The 20,290-nt window shown below is 46.4% G+C and overlaps 1 protein-coding gene and 1 long non-coding RNA gene across 6 annotated transcripts in view; both read left to right on the top strand.

Moving 5' to 3' along the window:
- Positions 1–20,290, top strand: part of KIF17 (kinesin family member 17) — a 449,007-nt gene that overhangs the window by 162,192 nt on the left and 266,525 nt on the right. The window lies entirely within an intron of this gene.
- Positions 8,555–9,568, top strand: LOC146868111 (uncharacterized). The gene is made up of 3 exons (XR_014962416.1): positions 8,555–8,650; positions 8,749–9,136; positions 9,415–9,568. It is a non-coding gene; the product is annotated as an uncharacterized LOC146868111 (long non-coding RNA).

Below are 20,290 nucleotides of genomic sequence, written 5' to 3'. Positions count from 1 at the left end.
ATGACTTAGAATTGCTTCTGTGCTCTGTGTTTCATGTTTACTTGTTTTTGACTATTACAGAGGAGTGCTGCAACATGCTGTTGATGGCAGTCCAGGCTGGACTGTTCCTATTGGAGCAGGGTGAAGACTGATTTGCATATGGCTGGGTACAAACTGAGGTGGCATGGCATGCAGAATAACAATAGACTGGGATGCGGACCTGAGTTATTACCAGTGGCTGAGATTAGCATTCTATCCGTCACTTTTATGTAAACTTTAATGTGCTGCCCTAAGTGGGACAGGTATGCCCAGACTTGGGTGCTCTGCACACAGTGTCATCCGAATTAAGCTTTTACATGGCTTGTGAGCCCGAACTAGGGCGAAATTGGTCCTGGGTTGCTTGTGTTCCAGTTCAGTGAGGTTCTTACCTGGCACTTTGGGCTGGACTGTTCCCATTGGAGCATTGTTAAGACTGATTTATATATGGTTGCGTCTAAACTGAGGTGGCTTGTTGTGCATAATAATGATTGACTGGGAAGCAGCCCTGAGTAATTACCACTGTCTGAGTTCAATGCAAGCATTCTATCCATCACCTTTTTGTATACTGTTGTTGTTTGTCAGGCTGTGACGACCTATACCTTAGAGTGTGGATACCACTGCTGCTGCCTCTGCCATGAACCATGATTCAAGAAGTAGTCTTTCAATGGTTGCGTCATGCTGCTAGTCTATGACCATTTCTTCTCCATTGCACACCGTTTCTTTCACAGATGTTTCCGTATGGTTGTGGGCTGTAATGTTACTGGCACAATGTCAGACTATTTGGGGCAGCAGTTTGAAATGTTAAATTTGCTCTCCCCTTCGCCTGATACTTCTTCAGTGCCACTTTCTTCTCCGTTTGGTCAGAGGTTTTAGAAAGCTCAAGCTTTCTCCTTGTGCATACTGGTGTATACTTCCTTGTTGCAGCAATGTATGTGATCTATTTCTAGTCTTTTTTTTGTGCACATGGTGTATGTGTTTTGATTTGGCACTGTGCTGTCAGTGGCACTTTTGTTTCAATTGGTTACAAGAGTGCTTGTGCTTCTATGCATTTCAGCATTTTTATATGCCTTTGTCCCACCAGTTTCTTTTAAGTCTGTAAATCACTACTGCTTCTTCTTTACGAATGTGTGTATGTGTGATCGCATTCTTCTACCATTATGTCATGAGGTCTAGGCCCGTACTGGAGCACTTACTTGTTTGCCCATGATGTCTTAAGACTCCCACTCCTAACTTACTATGCAGAGGACAAAGCAACAAAAAAATGACCTATTGTTTCTTGAATTTCATTGTGACAAGAAAAAAATCCAGAGAAGCCATGGATTCCGTTCTGTATTCAGCTCTGGGGGGCATTTGGGTGACCATTTAATCTAAATTGTATCCTCACACTGGAACAGCTTTGATTTGTCGATGTGGCCATGTCCAGGAAAGTAGGATCTGCTTCTTATGGTTACCCCCACTTTTTGCTTGATGCGATGCTGTTGTTGACTAGTCTGACTGGGATCCTGCTAATCAGGACTACAGTCTATCTGCTTTCTTCTTAAATTGTTGTGTTCAGTACTTAGATACATCCCAGATTGGATACTGGGATACCCTTGTCAGTCCCTAGTATATGGTACCCATGTACTCAGGGCATAGGTACCCCCAGAGGTCCCCCATGGGCTGTAGCATGTATTGTGCCACCCATGAGAGACCATTCAAAATGGAACTACAGGCCTGCCATTGCAGCCTGTGTAAGTTGGTGCTTGCACCACTTACTAAAGAATAGGTTTACAACATGTCATTGCACTGAAAACCTATAAGTGACCCCTATAGTAGGCCTTTGCAATTCTCAAGGCAGGGTACTTGGTTCTAAGTGAGAGGGTGCCCCTGCATGAGCGGCACACCCCTGCAGCCTACGGAGTTCGTTCTCCTGGGTTGTCAGTGAAGCAGCCATATACCATATAGAGGGGCACCGCGTAATTACGCGATGACCATCTCGCAAAAAGATGCAACAAATCCTATCATGTTTAGTATCAAACATGTTGGAATCATAGCCACACACCGTGGGTAAACGGTGTGGGTGGTATGATTCCAAGCATTGGAAGAGCCCTCCGTTGCGAGCGCAAAGGGTTTTATTTATTTATTTAATATTACTTATCCCGTCATCTGTCGACTTTCACCACCAGCCGCCCACCACACCTCACCCTGTGCGAGCCGCTACTGATTAGGCCCCCAGGTAGATCAAACCCCACCATCAAACATGTCTGGGTATGCATTACCCTGATAATTTCCACCAGACTAAGGTACATACCCATATCCGGCATGACCTGTATTAGCTTGTGCCCTATCCACTTTATTGAAAGCATTTTTTTGGTCCCAAATACAACATGCAGGGTAACATTTTGTAGGTCGACATGTTTCATAATCCTAATACTAAAGTGGAAAGCCTGATCAATAGTACAGGCCCCTTTTCAGACTCTGGACGATGCATTCGACAAAGCGCCTCAATCATTCAGATATTGACTACATTTAAAAAAAAGAAATGACCTTTTAACTGCCACACTTACGCCCATTGAGGATATAAGGTGGACATTTCCAGGTTCGGACTGAGAACCCGTCTTATGGATTTGAACTAATAAAACTCCTTTCCAAGACGTGAGAACCAGGCCAGTATGAAAATGATTTGCCTTATGCAGACTAAGTAACCCCCACATGGATGGTTTGTTTTGTAGACACTCTTGGGGACACACTTAGGCCTGTATCCTTACTGTGTTTAACCCTAGGTAATACCTTTAAACCGTCCTGAAGGGTGGATTTTTAAAAATCTAATTTTGGCTGACGTTTTTGATGAGGGCCTCCAATGAAGATATAAAGGCTGGTACAGTGGCTGTATCACGGTTTCCTAGAAATTGTAGTAGAGGGTTTGAGCTATCCATTTCCTCTTGCCATCATGTTCCATACCTCTTTTCTATCTTTCTCTTAGAGAGTGGATTGTAAATTGTTCTAATTGTGCTGATGGAACTCTGGGATTTATATCAATGAGGTTTTTGTGCTCAGACCTGAGTTTAACGACTGAGGATGAGTCACAACATGACAGATAGGAGGGATGTCTTTCAAAACCTGCATTCCTTAATACTGAAGTGATTTTGCTTCGCTTTAGCTTTAACTTGCTTTGCCCTGTCATCCCATACTGCCAATTCGTTTCTAGGTCATCAGGCTGTAAAATCCTCACCAATGAGTTAAGGGCTGAGGCAAGACAATATTGTATGGCTACTACTAGCTCTAATCTATTACATCTAATTGTCCTGCTGTTAAGATTCAATAGTGCATGAAAACACTTGGGGCCTGATTTAGATCTTGGTGGTAATAGTTCAGCCGTCATTTTTCCGTCAGATTTCTCGGTTGCCTACTAGGCTGTCCACCCGCTCTATTTAGATGCTGCCGGGTCCATGGACGAAAGACTGTCGGAGTACCGCCAACTCCGCCAGGTATGTTCACCCATGTTGACGACGCCATAGGCAAAAGCAGCTTTCGGAATGAGTACAGCCAGTTTGTCCACTGGGCCAATCACGATGTGCCTTCCCGCTGATGTTACCATGGTGGGGAAACCTCCACACCTGAGTTGATGGATTGGAACTGATGTTAGGCCAAAACGTACCTTTTTTCTGTTTCACACTTCCTTTACCGCCATGGAGCCGATCGTACAAGTCCTGCCTTTACTGCGCTACTTGATCATAAAGCAAATCCACACTATTGTTGCCGGAATCAAAGGTAAGCTTCTCTTATAATCTGTCACCTTTTGACTTGTCAGTTTACATTTGAACAGGACTCTTGTAAGTTGAAATCTCATTTACAAACAATTGCATATAAATGTGTAAAGCATATGTGTATAATGTTGGGGGAGGTGTGATGGTTGTGGGTGTGGTGGCTGTATGTTGTTTGGGTGTGTGCTTGTGTTTCCCGGTGTGTTTGTATTTATGTGTGGGTATACTGCTGGTGTATGTGGGACTGGGGGCGTTCAAATGAGTTTGTGTGCTTGGGACAGGGCTGCGAATTGGGATGGAGAAGGGGCCTGAGTTGGGGCATAAGCTTGGGAGGCTTTGGCCAGTAAGGAGGCTAGTCCTGTAAATGATCTCTGTAGGTCAAACATAGCACTATGAATCCTTCCAGGTATGCTACAGATTGTTGTGCTACAGATTGTTGTGTATGGCAGATAAGGCCATGGATGCCATTCAGGAGTGCAGCATCTACAGAGATGCTGTGTAGGAGGTCTGTGGCCTCCTCAATCAGCGTGGCCGGTGGGACAGGGGCAGGGTGTGAGGAGCCTGCAGTGAAGTAGACTGCAGCCTTTGGGGTGCGGGTTTGGCCAGCTGGGGGGGAGCAAGAGGTAGGGTGAAGATGGCTCTCTGGGTGGTGGACAAGGAAGCAAGTGAAACAGTTGCTGTAGTGTCCACCACCACTGGAGACTAATCGCTTGTGGAGGCCTTTGAAGATAATATACAGTTGGTGGTCTCCCATTCAGTCCCCTTACCCTCCATGCTACTGTGTCCATCGGTGTCGGTGGTCTCACCAGTCAATACACAGTATCCAGCTGCTTCCCCACCTACGTGGCCAATTTCTCATTTGCCTGTTGAAAAGACATATACAATTGTTTTATTGTATCTGTGTAAATAGAAGGGATCATGAGCTGTGATCTCCAAACATTTTCTAACTTTTCAGATTTCACCTGCTGCAAGGTTCACAAACTTTGTTTTTTTTATTTTCAGTATCTCATGCATGTGGGGAAGATTTTCAGAAACCATTTGGTCACAGTTTTGTAATTGCTCATGATGGCTCCCATATCATTTAGGACCTTGTCTCTTACCCGTTTCTTATTCTCTCCAGGAACTGTTTAATGCCTCTGAATGGTATGACTTTGTTGTTTAAAATTGTGAATTTATGTCAACAAAAAGGATGTAAACCACAAATACCTTTGCACAGTGCGTTCACAAGGCCAAAAAAGCTGCATTATTTTCATTCACAAAAAGTAAAATGTGAAACCATATATGTCAAACAATACTGCAATCTAGTACCAATCTTGTACCAATACTTGTATTAAGTAAAAGCCTGTTTCCTTTGTTTGGACATTTCACAATGGTAACACTTACCTCAAGTAACTAAAGTATATTTCAAATGTAAAAACTAATATATGGATTCAGTACTGAAGTAGCTTATCATTGTGATGGTTGGAACATCCACTGTATCTTAAGTGCTTTTTATGCTATGTCACCTGTAATAGGGCTAATGTTGCATCATTCACAGTAGTGAACGAGCATCACACCTAACACAATAAAGACTAGTGGCCTGTTTGGTACAACTGTCCCTTATAACATCAAACAATCTTATGTATATTTGCTGTTTAGGCAGGCATGTGTCTGCTGAAACCAGTCATTTGGTAGTGAAGAGAAATATGGTGGTATAATTTTCCACAAATTCATATACAAAACACAACATCATATTCCTTGTGAAAAACTTACACCTTCAAGAACTCTTCGTGTGTGTTGGACATGTGTCAACCTTAATGTTGATGGCAAAATGAGTTGATGTAACAAAAATGTATTATTTAACATGTTAAACTCAAACTAGAACTTACCCCCTTGATGCAGATATTGGGCTCTCAACTGCCCATCAAGCTCCGGATAGGCACCGCAAGTATGCTGGCCATTATGGGGGTCAGGGTGCGACGCATGTTCTTCCAACGTTGGGGAGACTTGCCGAGCTGGACTTCTGATGCCTTCTTGGTCCAGCGACGTAGGTTCTCTATTGACAATGAATGCTGCGCTGTTTCTAGACCCCAAGGGTCCGCACCTTCTTAGCGATGGCCTTTCAAATGCTTTTTTTCTGATGGATGTTGACCTGCATGGATACAAAAATGAAAGAATAAAAGAATAGTTTTCTGATTTATTTGTCTGTATCAATGTAACACAATGTTACTACATCAATCACAAGCATTAGTCAAGAGTTACTACATGAAATATATATTTTTTTCAGTTTGCCTAAATATAACCATAAATAATACTTTTGTTGTAACCTGTTGACTACCCTTATCCCTTGTCATTTCTTAAATTCCATAATCCAGGCCAGTGACATCTAGGCCCGGGAGCTCCAACATTTTCTGTAATGAGAGCTATTTCTCGTCAGTGAATATCATTGTGAAATACTAAAGGCTAAACAACTTGCACATTGTTACCAGTCACCCCCACGCCCAGCTACATTGGCTTGAAACCTATTGTCCATAGAGTCAGAAACTATGGTTTGAACTACATACTATGACTAAGTGCACTATGATAGGGCTACCATGTGTGTCAGTGAGATTGTGGGTCTTTGGGGATGTATGAACGTGTGGTATGAAGGGCATATATGTGTACGGGTGACTGGTCTGAGAGCCTGTGAAATCTAAACTGTTTGTGTAGTTAATAACTCTCCTTTTAATTTTTCTTCTATTTAAAAGCATACAGAAGCATTATTTTGTTCACAACAATTTGAATTTTTATTTGACAAGGAATTTCTTCTAAGAGTCAAATACCTCATTGCTTCAGTTATTCACCTCTTGACTCAGAGCTCCAGCTTGGCCCACACATCTGACTGAGCACTGCTCATTGTCAGGGCCTGCTATCTGCAGCCTGATGATCATAATGTCACATGAACACAGCCCTCCTTTAACTTTGAAATTAAAATATGACCTTGTGCTCATTTGCAAAAGAACTCAAGGCTGTGAGCTACTCTAAAGGTGTCTGGGAGCTACTGGTAACTCCCAAACGACTGCTTGGAGACACCTGATGTAATCTGAGTGGGATAATACACATAGCAACACCCTTGTATTTGGTATGTGAAAACTCACACACACACACACACACATATATATATATTACGATGTAAAGAAAATATAACATGTTTTCTAAATTTACATCATACATTTCACATGAAATTCACACATAGATATATCTCAAAATACCCACAAATAAAATGTAGGGCTTAAAACACAAACCACATACTAAAGTTGTTGTTTTCTCTAATCATAAAGTGCTTAAAAGTTCACACCATCATAGTTCTATGTAATGTAAAAAAACATATGACTACTTCAATCACTACACTTCACTCAAGAACTCAAAGGGACATTCTAACCTTGTTTAAAAAAAACTTTCAGTTAGACAGATTTACAAATACATTTTAAACATGTCCATGTTCCTCTGGGGGGCCTAGAGCTGGCTGTACAGGGACAGGACCTCCGTGGCCAGCAACTCCAGCTCCTCTGGCAGGAAGGCTGGGGCCCTGTCACCTGCTTTTCCTGGCATCGTGGCTCCCAGAGGTCAGAAACAAAAGCAAAAGTTGAGGAGTTGTTGTTGGCTGCAGTGTTATGCACAAGTGACCTTTTTAAAAAAAATCGCTGCATACATGTACACGACGTAGGCGATCGTCAACAGCGATAGACACATCCATTGGCTGTCCTATGTTGCTTTCAAACACGTTAGCCCATGACTGGGTCTGTCATGGAGTTTTACACCCACTAGGCAGTCAACATCCGCTGTGGACGACTAATTCCAAATGTCCTGACGGCGAGGTCAGGCGGCCTCCATTTTAGATTGTGGAATAGTGTGATTGTGACTGGTGGCTACTTTGTTTACATGTAGAAAATGCTAATGTTGTTCATTTGTTTTTACAAAAAGGTTTACTGTAGCGCCTTGATGTGGTTCGATGCAAGATTTGCGCTGTGGTGTTTATACTGCCATTAACGGTATTTTTGCAGACATTTTTTTTTTTTAAATAATACATTAACAATGTAATATTTACACATTCTAAAACATAATAATTTACCCACGTAATAAATATTAATTTAAATATTTTTATGCTAAACATAATAAGGTTGTGTATAGTTATGTATTAAAAATGTATATATATTGAAAACTAGATGAAAAGTGTGGTTTAATTTTAAAATACGTTTGCAAACATTTACAATTTTGTTTTTATTTTGCAATGTAGACATATGAACCCAGGGAGAGTGAGGAGACGACAGCCTCAGTGTTCTGACTCTTCGCAGACCTTGCCACCATGAAAGAACGGGATATTATCATAAAAATCAGATTGAATAGCCAAACAATAATAGATTTATGCCATCAGCTGCAGGCAGATTTTCTGCCTTACAATAGTAATCCCGCATTAATAACACCAATAGTCAAAATAATGGCAGTACTTCCTTTTGTGACCACATAATCATTTCAGTACACTGTGGCAGTATCTGGTGGAATGTCACAACCAACTTTCAGTGGTGTGCTACAAGAAGTTCTTTCTTCAAAGATGAGACACATCAACAGCTTCATTCAGTTTCCTACAAACAAGGATTTTGCCAGTGTGAAGGGATATTTTGGTGCCTTGGGCCGCCTACCACATGTGGTTGGAGAAATTAATGACACACATATTGCCTTAGTGCAACCACACGCCAGAGAACTAGTGTACTGCAATCGAATCAATGTGCAAGATGTCTGCTTACCAGATTTGTACATCACAAGCGTGTGTGCATGTTTTCCTGGATCAAACCATGATTCCTTTGTACTACGGAACAGCAGCATACCCCTGCAAATGTTACAACAGGGACCTGAAAGAGCCTGGCTTGTTGGTAAGTACTATCTGTCATTATATTGTTTGGTTAATGTAAAGCGTAATGATCTAAAATGATGTTACATTTTTTGGCTCATTTTATTTCTTCTCATGTAGGAGACTCGGCTTATCCTAACCGGCCATTGTTGCTAGCACCACTGCGGAATATAACAATGCTTGGGGAAGTCCACTTCAGTAAGGCCCTTTGAAGAACACAGACTCCATTGAAGCGGTCTTTTAGGCTCCTAAATTCCAGATTTTGATGTTTGGACAAGACTGGTGGAGCCCTCCTCTACTCACCCAATAAGGTCTGCAAAATTACCATGGCATGCTGCATGTTACACAACATAGCCCTGCGACGGAACATCCCATACATTGCACATGAAGAAGACTATGAAGAGCCTCCGGGTGAGGATGTTGAAATGCCAAATGAAGATGATAGTGGTGAAGAGGAAGGAATTGATGTACGAAACTTCAAGATGCTATTGGCAACTTCTTCACGAATGTATGTAAATAATTACATTTTATTAAATGAAATGTTAAACCAACTTTTAATTTAATGAGATTAAAGTCTGTGCTGGACATTTTTTTAGAAAGGCCAAGTAAAGTGACATCCATGGCAAAGATGTTTTTTGGTCAAAGTTTTGACACATTGACTAGAGTGTTGATTTGCATTGTTTGTCTTTTATTGTTCTTAGAAAATGTGTCCTCAAATATATTAATTTGTATGGTGTCTATTTTGTAATATAATTTAATGAACCTTTTTGTTTGTATCTGTTTTAGGACCCTTCACCATGTCATCTTCATTTAGACATTTCAAAGTTGTGACATATATGCTGCTGTTGTGAAGTAGAAATGGAACATGCGTTGTTCCTGTGGAAGACGCACACAGACTTTGGGTGTACATACCTTGTACTGAGACAATTTGCACAGTGATTGAATGGACGTTTTTAGAATTGCATTAGACTTGTTTTCTGTTGAATGTTGGCATCAAGCCAATATGTGCTGCTTGAATTGTTCTAACCACATGTGGTAGTCAACCCAAAGCATACTAATCTCCCTTCACATTATGTGCATGAAGCTGCTGATGTGTCTCCTCACTGTAGAAAGAACGTCTTGTAGCACACTACTTAAAGCTGATTGTGGCATTCCCCCCTGATGTGGCCCTTAGATGTGGCATTCCCCCCCCAGATGCTACAACAGTGTATTGGAATGATCCGGTGTCCACAAAATTGAGTACTGCCAGGATTTGACTATTGGTGTTATTGTTGTGCAATTCCTATTGTGAGGCAGAAGATCTGGCTCCTGCTGATGACATAATTAAATATGTTTTGCCTATTGAATCAGATTGTTTTTATTGTATCCCCTTCTTCATGGTGCCAAGGTGTGGAAATGGAGATGTATGTATGGCTTGTTATGTTTAAGAAACATTTGACAGACCAATCCTTTTCTAATTTAATGACATACTAGTTGATGAGTGTTTGGTATTTGTATTTTGTTGTCATGGTAGAAAATTGTGAGAAACATTACCTACTTGCAGTTCATTCATAAATAAACAATCATTTGATTGTTTACATTTTAAAATGTATGATGTAAGGAAAACAATGAATAAATACAGAAAACAACAGCACCGGCCTTTGACTTAGTTTTTGTTTTATAAATTTTTTTTTTAAACAGGATAAAGACCAAAAAGCAAACAAAAAATGAAAGTCAGTCATGGTGAATGAAACCATTATTGAACATCCAAAATTGTTTTAAGTCCAATCTCCAAAATACAACTGCCATCAGAAAGGTAAATGTGTCCAGAAAATAGTCCACAGAGTGAATGGTACACACACTGGAGGAAATTAGGTTCTGCTTCTCTTGGTGGTGGCAATGGTGGTCAAGCCAACCTCTGGTCGTGGTCCGGATCAACTCCTGCGGGGAGCTGCTGGATCCAAAGATGAAGGGACTATGGTGGGTGTAGGTGTTTGCTCTTGTTGCAGTGCCTCCCTTTCTCTGGCTTGGGCAGATCTAGTTGGCTCCGATGTTGCTGGACCATAGAAAGAAGAAGATGGTTCTGAAAAGCCTTGCACATATGGGTGTAAATGTCATACAGCACCCTAGTTAGGGACATCAAATTTGAGTTCAGATTCTCCACGTGTTCATCATGGAAAAGGCCCATTATGTGCTGGGACTGATGGAGGGACCCCAAGACTTGGTTGATGGTGGCCTGGGTGACAGTGAACCCAGTTGCCTCACTTAGCTGGCCCACACTTTCCCTCACAAGACTGCTACCCCCTCTTCCATGTGCCCTTGGCCCAGTGTGCCCCATGCCACTGGGTCCTGGCTGAACTGGAGGTGGTGGTGATGTTTTCCTCAACAGCAACCAGGACTGGGGGCACAAGATTACCGTTGGCAAGTACCTCAAGCTGAACACTGACAAAACCAAGGTAATCATCTTCGGAAGCACCCCCCTGGAACAACACTTGGTGGCCAACCGAACCTGCCCCCCTGCCCAAACCCACAGAATATGTTTAAAACCTAGGCATAATACTTGACAGCAAGCTCTCAATGAAAAACAGGTAAACACCGTCTCTTTGGCATGCTTTCATATCCTCCGCATGCTGAAAAAAATCTTCAAATGGCTCCCCATCGACACCAGAAGCCTCAACACCCAAGCCCTCATCACCAGCCGCCAGGACTACGGCAACACCCTATACGTAGGGATCCCCACCCAACTACTAAACTGGCTCCACACCATACAGAATGCAGTAGCAAGGCTCGTCCGCGACCTCCAGAGACGAACCCACATAACACTCCAACTCAAATTGCCTCACTGGCTCCCCATTAACAGACAGTGTCTGTTCAAACTCCTCACCCACACCTACAAAGCCCTACACAACACTGACCCAGCGTAACACAGAGTCAATTTCCACCAACCAACCAAGTAGAGGGACAACTATGCTCCTTATCCCTCTACATCGCCCACACAGCTTGCATCCGAAGAATCAGAAGCAGTGGCCACTCCTTCTCCCACGTGGCCGAAGAACACAGGAGCGACTTCACTCTGCAAGTCCTGAAAAGCTGAAAACTTGGCTATTCAACAGATAGCCCGGAGCGTTCATAGAGCATACCAGACTCTAGGCCGCATCATTAAGTATTTTCATGCCAATAACGCGGCCTGTCCGAGATGCTGGACCATAGGTGGGGAGTTTAAACACATGATATGGGATTGCCCTTCATTAGTACAGTACTGGGAGGAGGTCACTGCAGTAGATGCTGACACGATTTCCAAGGAGGTCCCCTGCAGTATGGGCCATTGCATATTGAATTAGTTTCCCCACACAGCTAAAACGAAGGTCACCAGCAGATTTCAGGACCTAGCCTTTATACTCTTGAGAGCGAAATAACTAGAAACCGGAAAGCCCCCAGGAAGCACAGGATAGCTGGATGGCGAGGGAACTGGAGAAGTGGGCAGATTACGAAGGAGAAGCACTTCTTAGAGAAGCCAGAAGGGGCATACAGTCCATATACGTGGCACGTACCTGGGAGATGTTAGTGAAATGTTTGAAAGCCCCAGAATCGGATACAAGGGCCCTTAGAGCTTGCTGGCATCGCCCCCGCCACCCGTCCTGAAAGATTAGTCCATCCCGACACACCAGACGATACATGCCGATAGGTATCCCCTTCCTATTTAAGAGAGGCCACTTGATAGCGCCACGGCAAAGGTCCTCTGGTACGCTGCCCTCATTGCATTTCTTATGCAAAAAGGGATCGACTCTGAAAGGGGAGTGGGAGGAAGTTTTGCATGACAATGGTTATGCAATTGATATTGTTATTAAAAAGAAGAAACCACTGTTGAATATCCTATACAAATCTGGCCTTTTAGACCAATGTAATATGTGTGACCATGAGTGATGCTGTGGCCAATGCTTTCAATAAAATTTGTTTTAAAACTACTTCAAATAAACATGTATGATGTCCTGAAATGAAAAAAAAAGTTGGTAACTATACATGAAATGTATCACATTATATAGGAAAAATGTGAAATTAACCATTCCAAGGCATAGCAGGATAAACAACAGACATTTCCACAATTTAGAAGGATTTTTAGCATTTGCCATCATATAAAGAGTGCAGAGTAATTTTTTCACATAGATCACTTATATTCAGCATGCAAATTTACATACCTCAAAATGTTTAGGTCAACAAGCTTTGATTTGTGAAACTGATGACATCAGTTCAATTAGATGACAAGAAAAGAACATACAAAATTCAACACAAACAGTGATTGTTCAATAAATGACACTTTTCCCATATTTGATAGAAAAGGGAGAATGAACAAACATTACATTGCAATATTATTTTCACAAAACAGAAACAAGTCATCATGGTAGCTGCAGTTATTTCAATGAAGCATTCACAACACTTGCAAAATTGTAACTTGAACATACCTAGTGAAGATATACAGTAAAAAGAGAGCAGACATTTACTATATGAAACACATATATGTTATTTGTTATTTGGTGTACAAACACTTACAAGCACCATAACATCACGTGAAGTGTAATGGAGATTGAAACTCGTTATCTTAAATAGTACACAATATTTTCACACAAACAAGCCAAACAAGGTGTTACTGATATATTAAGGTTTCTGAAAAAAAATGTGCTGAACATATTTGCAACAGCTAACTTCAAAACAAACAGAACATTTAGGTTTAGTGACACATATAAAAGTATGATTTCACAGCCTCCACTCCCGAAGAAATTCCTGTCAAGCCTTCAGGATGTAGGATCTGCAAGATCTTCTCTCAGTTGTAATGGGGGGAAGGGACAACCACCACCAGTCCTCTGGGCCTTTAGGTGACACTTGGAGGACAGGGGACGCACTCTCCCCGCAGGTCTTTCCTGCTCTTCCTAATTTCCTCCTGTGCGTGCAGGTTGTTTGCTACAGAATTCACTCTGTCAACTATTCTGGCCCACATTTGCCTTTTCTGAGATATGGTGGTATTTTGGACTTGGGCTCCAAACAATTGTAGTTCTACTCTCATAATTTCATCCACCATGACTAACGGTTCTCCCTCTGTAAAACGGGGATTTCTCCTCCCTGCCATTAAAATGTAATTAAATTAAATGAATTTGTGAACCCACAAGTAAAAGGAAAATAAATGTAATATGCACAAAAAACAAAGGGAGCAAAAAAGAAAAAACCTGAATACTTTGACAGAACTTCTCCTGGAAAATGCTGTGCTGTGCTGGAATGGCAATGAAATGGAGTGTGTTTTATATGGTGGCGTGCAGGTTCAAAAAATTAGGCAAAACACATCAGGTGTGTGATGCTGAGACACTTAATTATTTCATAGTGACTGTCTGGTAGGGTGGAGGGCGGGAGGTATTGTAACATTGGCCTTTTTATTGAACTTGATATGCATTGTAAATCACAGTATTAAAAAAAAAGACACTCTGAGATGACAGCCCCTGATCCTCTGTAGTTTGGTGTCGCATTCCTGCTGATGGGTTTGTGAGGTTTTTTTTAGGCACCATGGAATAAGATCCGCAACCCCGTTCCTTGAGCAGAAAATGTGGATATTCAGTTGTTAACCAGATTAAAATACACTTTTCACAATGCTAGCTAATTCATGATTCTGTTCTGTGGTATGGTGTGCAGCACATTGCAGCTTTTCGTGCATTTACTAAAAGAAAATGACAGCCTCGTCTAGTGCTTAATTTGTAAAAATGTAAGGGCCCTTGTTGGGAGGCCATTGGATCTTGCGCCACCCATTATGCCTACCAGCGCTACCAAAGACAGCACCACTGCAACTTCTAATAATCACACCCCTACAAATGATGTGACATTTCAGACGATTCCTGGTCCCCAAACATATAAGAATGGATTGAGCAGCGGGTATTAATCTTTTTTAATATATGTTGAATTGAAAAACAATGTTTGTTATGCTCATCTCTAAACCAACAGTGCAGAATGTCATAAATACTGATGTTGACAATTAAGTGCCGGTGCTGAACACCGGAAACCACTGGTTCTAATTAAGCACTAGCCACATCTGAGAATAATGTTGAAAGTGAGATCTGGTGACGAGGAAGGAAGAGATGGGGAGAAATTGTTCTTGAATGCTGAGCGGATGAAAAACGCAGCAAGAGCTAATGACTTCATTTTGTTCTGAAGTGTGATGGAAACAGGGGTATCTGAAAGAAACACGTTAGTTAGATTCCTCACCTTAGAATATCCCCAGGCGTCAGACTGGATCCGGAAGATTTTTGTAGCAATACCCCTTGCGCGTCGCTAGGCGTCGTCTGCGGCTCCGCGTCCGTCGTTGGCGTCGTGTGCCGGAATGACGTCGGAGTACTTAGAAGCCGCCCTTGCGCGCTGACGTCAGTTCTTCTTTTTTCCGCGCCAGTAAGCGCCGATCCGGGAGAGCTACCCCTTTAGTCAATTTTTGACTAACTTTTTTGACTCTTTTTGGTCACTTCTCGACTCTGGTGCCGGTAGGATGCCTGGTTTCAAGGCCTGCGACGACTGTCACCGATCATCACCGCCGGTGCCTGTACTGCTTGAGCCTCGACCACGACGCGGAGTCGTGCTCCGATTGTATGGCCCTGACCTCGAAAGCTAGGCGGGAGCGGTCCCGCAAGCTTCTCGAGCTTCGCCACTCTGCTCCGCGCCCCTCTCGATCCCGGTCCAGGAGGAGGTCCAAGGATCGGTCGCGGAGCCGCACTCGACATCGTCGCTCGTCTGGCTCGAAGTCTTCGGGTAAGTCGAAGCGCTCTAAGAAGTCCAAGAGGCGACACCGCTCTTCGGACTCCCCTCGCCGGTCGCGCGACTCGGCCGAGGGTCAGGGTGGTTCCACCCCCGCGGCTCCGCTGGAGCCGCAGGCGCCGCGCAAATCCCCATACCCGCTGGTCCCTGGGATTGACGCGACGCCGACGGAGGTCAGTGCCTTCCTCTCGGCCATGAGGAGCCTGGCGCCGCCGTCGACGCCCGCTGTCGTGCCTTCGGGCCCCGCGGACTTGACTGGGCGACCTTGCGTGCCAGCAGCTCCGGCCCCGGCGCCGTTGGAGGCTCCGGCCCCGACGCCGCAGGGGCCCGAGCCTGGGCCCCCGTCGACGCCGGTCGACCTCGTCACGCCTCCTCCGCCGGCGTCGACACCGGTACCACCCTCGATGCCGACTCCGGTCGGCGTCGATCCCCGGTTCAGCCCCTGTCCGGTACCGACGCCGATGCGGCGCCGCCCGACGCCGCATCCGACGCCGCTAGAGACACATTATGTCTATCGACCGGCTCCGATCATTCCTCCTGTTTACCAGGAATCGGATGACGGGGGCGACTGGGAGGGGTCTGAGGACCCTATGGCCCTTCAAGGGCAACTTTCTCAGGACTGGGCAGATGAACTGGGGGAGGCCAGTGGATTGGATACCTCACCGGACACTGGATTCATCTCTCCTCCGACTGTGGCTTCGGAGGAGGGTGCAGCTTTTTCTGTGGTGCTGCGCAAGGCGGCCGCGGCCCTTGGGCTTGAGCTGCCTGCCGTGGCTGTGAGGACTAATATCCTCACTGAGGTGCTTCAGTCTGCCGCATGCTCCACTGAGCCTCTGCTGCAATTCAATGAGGCCCTCACTGACGTTCTGCAGGGCACCTGGTCCAAGCCCTCCACAGTCCCTTCTGTGGATAGGAACGTTGCCAGGCGCCACCGCCCTGCTCCGGGCGACCCCAGTTTTCTGTCCCAACACCCCACCCCCGAGAGTCTGGTTATCCAGGCCTCTACCTCCCAATCCTCCTTCCCGTCCGCTCCTCCGGACCGGGAATTCCAAGAGACTGGAACAGTTCGGTAAGAAGCTGTTCTCCTCGCTCAGTTTGGGCCTGCGGTCTTTAAACACCGCCTGTCTCTTGGACCGTTATTCCCACTCTCTGTGGGATACGGTGGAGGACGTGCTGCCACTGTGCCCGGAAGAGGCCCGGGCACGGCTTTCCTCGGCTCTGGCCGATGGGAGAGATGCAGCGCGCCATGCCATCCGATGTGGACTTCACACTACGGACTCGCTGGGTAGGGCAATTTCTACCACGGTGGCGCTTCGACGTCACGCCTGGCTGCGGTCCACGTCCTTTTCAGGGGATGTCCAGAGCACACTCATGGACATGCCTTTTGATGGCGCTCGCCTTTTTGGTGAGAAAGCGGACAGTGCGCTGGCTCGCTTCAAGGACTCCCGGGCTACGGCCAAGTCCTTGGACCTCTCGGCCCCGCGGCCACAAACTTCCGCTTTTCGCTCCTTTCGTGGCCAAGGAAGGGGCACCTCCTCACGTCCGCCTAGCCACCGGCCGCAGAACCAGCCTGCACGCGGTCGCGGACGTGGTTTCTGCCGAGGCGGTACTGGAGGACAACGCGGTCAGTCCACATCCACCCAGGCAGCATCCGCCTCAAAGCCTTCCTAGTCCGAGCTTTCAGGCCCATTCCTCGCCAGTGGGAGGCCGGGTTCGCCATCACCTGCTCCACTGGCGTACCATTACTTCGGACAGGTGGGTGCTGCAAATCGTCCGAAGGGGCTACTCCCTCCCCTTCAAGACGACCCCTCCAGCCATGCCACCGCAGCACCACCGTATCTCGGAGGATCATTTGAAACTTCTGCGAGAGGAAGTTTCGGCCCTCTTGGCCAAAGAGGCCGTCGAGCGCGTTCCGAGCCCAGAAGTAGGTCGTGGTTGTTATTCCCACTACTTTCTGGTTCCCAAGAAGGGCAAAGGAGGCCTACACCCTATCTTGGACCTCAGGAACGTCAATGCCTTCCTCCGGAAGGAACGGTTCAAAATGTTGACTTTGGCTCAGGTTCTAGCTGCCCTAGACCCTGGAGACTGGATGGTAGCGTTGGACTTGCAGGTCGCATATTTCCATATCCCCATCCTGCCGGACCACCGGCGTTGCCTGCGGTTCACGGTGGGTCAGGAGCACTTTCAGTTCACCGTGCTCCCCTTCGGCCTTACCAGTGCCCCTCGGGTGTTCACGAAAGTGATGGCGGTGGTCGCAGCTCATCTGCGCAGATCAGGGGTTCCAGTCTTCCCCTATCTCGACGACTGGCTGTTGAAGGCGGGCTCGCCCCAGACAGTCGTCTCCCACCTCCAGACTACGGCGGATCTCCTGCATTTGCTGGGGTTTTACATCAACGTGCCGAAGTCACACCTGAGCCCCTCTCAGAAGCTCCTCTTCATCGGAGCGGTTCTCGATTCGGCGCAGTTCTGGGTCCATCCACCGGAACAGCGGGTCCGGGATATACAGGCCCTGATTCCCATCTTTCGGCCTCTATCCTGGGTTTCGGTCAGTCTAGTGTTGCGGCTTCTGGGGCTGATGGCCTCCTGCATCCTACTAGTGCATCACGCCAGGCGGCGCATGCGGGCTCTGCAGTGGGACCTGAAGTTTCAGTGGGCCCAGCATCACGGCGACCTGTCCGACCATGTCTTGATCTCGGAGGGCACTGCACGGCAGTTGCAGTGGTGGCCCATGGACCGCGATTGGGTCACGGGCAAGAGCCTCTCCCTACCCCTACCGGAGCATGTCGTAGTGACGGATGCGTCCCTCCTGGGATGGGGTGGCCATATGGGAGAGGCGGAGATCAGAGGCCTCTGGTCTCCGGCGGAGTCTCGCCTCCACATCAACTTGTTGGAGCTGAGAGCGATCCGACTTGCACTGAAAGCCTTCCTTCCCTCTATCCGGGGAAGTGTCGTGCAGGTGTTCACGGACAACACCACTGCCATGTGGTATTGCAACAAACAGGGCGGGGTGGGGTCATGGACCCTTTGTCAGGAGGCTCTGCGCCTCTGGACATGGCTGGAACACCAGGGCATCACCCTGGTGGTTCAACATCTGGCGGGCTCTCTGAACGCCAGAGCAGACGAACTCAGCCGCCGGTGCATGATGGATCACGAATGGCGTCTGAACTCCGAGGTGGCGCAAGGTCTCTTTCAGCAGTGGGGAGAGCCTTGGTTAGATCTATTCGCCACCGACGAGAACGCGCAATGTCAGCAGTTCTGCGCGTTGGAATTTCCACGGCGGCACTCGCTAGGCGACGCTTTTCGTCGCGAGTGGAGTTGCGGTCTGTTGTACGCCTTTCCGCCTATACCACTTCTGCCCAGAGTGCTGAAGAAGATCAGGCGCTACTGGGCCCAAGTCATCTTGGTGGCTCCGGATTGGGCACGAAGGTACTGGTATCCCGAGCTACTCAGTATATTGACCGATCCTCCGATACGTCTGCCCCTTCGGGAGGATCTTCTGTCGCAGCAGCAGAGAACGGTCCTCCACCCGAACCTGTCCAGCCTCCACCTCCATGCGTGGAGATTGAGCGGCGGCAGTTGATGCCATTTGACTTGCCTCCTGAAGTCTGTGATATCATTCTGGCAGCCAGGCGTCCCTCCACAAAGACGGTATACGCCTGCCGGTGGAACAAATTTGTGGCATGGTGCACAGCAAAGGCTGTGGATCCCCTTTCCGCCCCTCTTTCTGAGGTTCTCCTCTTTCTTCTTTCTTTGGCCCGGCAGGGCTCTGCCCTGGGCACCTTGAAAGGTTATCTTGCTGCCATCTCTGCCTTCTTACGGCTTCCTGATCAGCCCTCTCTTTTCAAGTCCCCTGTAGTGTCACGCTTTCTTAAAGGCATTACTCACACGTTCCCTCCTGTCCCTTTTGTAATGCCTCAGTGGGACTTGAATCTTGTCTTAACATTTCTGATGTGCGCTCCCTTTGAGCCTCTTCACAATTGTCCTCTTCGTCTTCTCACTGTTAATACTGCTTTCCTGGTAGCCGTCACCTCGGCTAGACGGGTTAGTGAGCTCCAGGCTCTGTCGTCCAAGCCTCCTTTTCTATCTGTTCATCCGGACAAGGTTGTCCTTCGGCCTCGTCCTTCCTTTCTACCGAAAGTGGTGACCCCCTTTCATCTTGGGCAATCTGTCACCTTGCCCACCTTCTTTCCACCTCCGCATCCTTCCAAAGAGGAAGAGCGGCTCCACCGTCTGGACCCAAAACGTGCGCTCTCCTTTTATTTGGACCGCACAAAACAGTTCCGGGTGGATGACCAGCTTTTCGTTGGCTACGTGGGTGCTAAGAAGGGAAAAGCTGTGCACAAACGGACCATCTCCCGGTGGATCGTTTTGTGTATAAAAATCTGTTATTCCTTGGCAAAAAAGGACCCTCCTGTTGGGCTGCGAGCCCATTCTACTCGGGCCACGGCGGCTACTACTGCTTTGGGACGGGGAGTCCCTTTGCAGGACATCTGTCAGGCGGCGACGTGGGCTTCGCTGCACACGTTTGCCAGGCACTATTGCCTAGACAGCCAAGTCCGGAGGGATGGCTTCTTTGGCCGTTCTGTCCTCCAGGACTTTCTGGTGTGATCTTGGTTCGCAGACCCACCACCGGGGTTGGTATTGCTTGGGTATCTATTCTAAGGTGAGGAATCTAACTAACGTGTTTCTTTCAGATGAACAAGTTACTTACCTTCGGTAACGATGTATCTGTAAGAAACATTAGTTAGTTAGATTCCTCACCGACCCACCCATCCTCCCCGTTCTGCGAACCGACATCTAGGGTTAAGGCTATCCTTTTCAGGTCCCTAGATTTTTTGGCACCAGTGTCGGTCTCTTGCATGGCTCTGCGTTCCTGGTGCGGAAAGCTATGTACAAGAAC

This window comes from Triturus cristatus, chromosome 1_2 (genome assembly GCF_964204655.1).
Source record: "Triturus cristatus chromosome 1_2, aTriCri1.1, whole genome shotgun sequence".
In the NCBI taxonomy this organism is placed as follows: Eukaryota; Metazoa; Chordata; class Amphibia; order Caudata; family Salamandridae; genus Triturus; species Triturus cristatus.
Note: the sequence above shows the minus strand (reverse complement) of the source record. Positions and strands in the feature narration are given on the sequence as shown.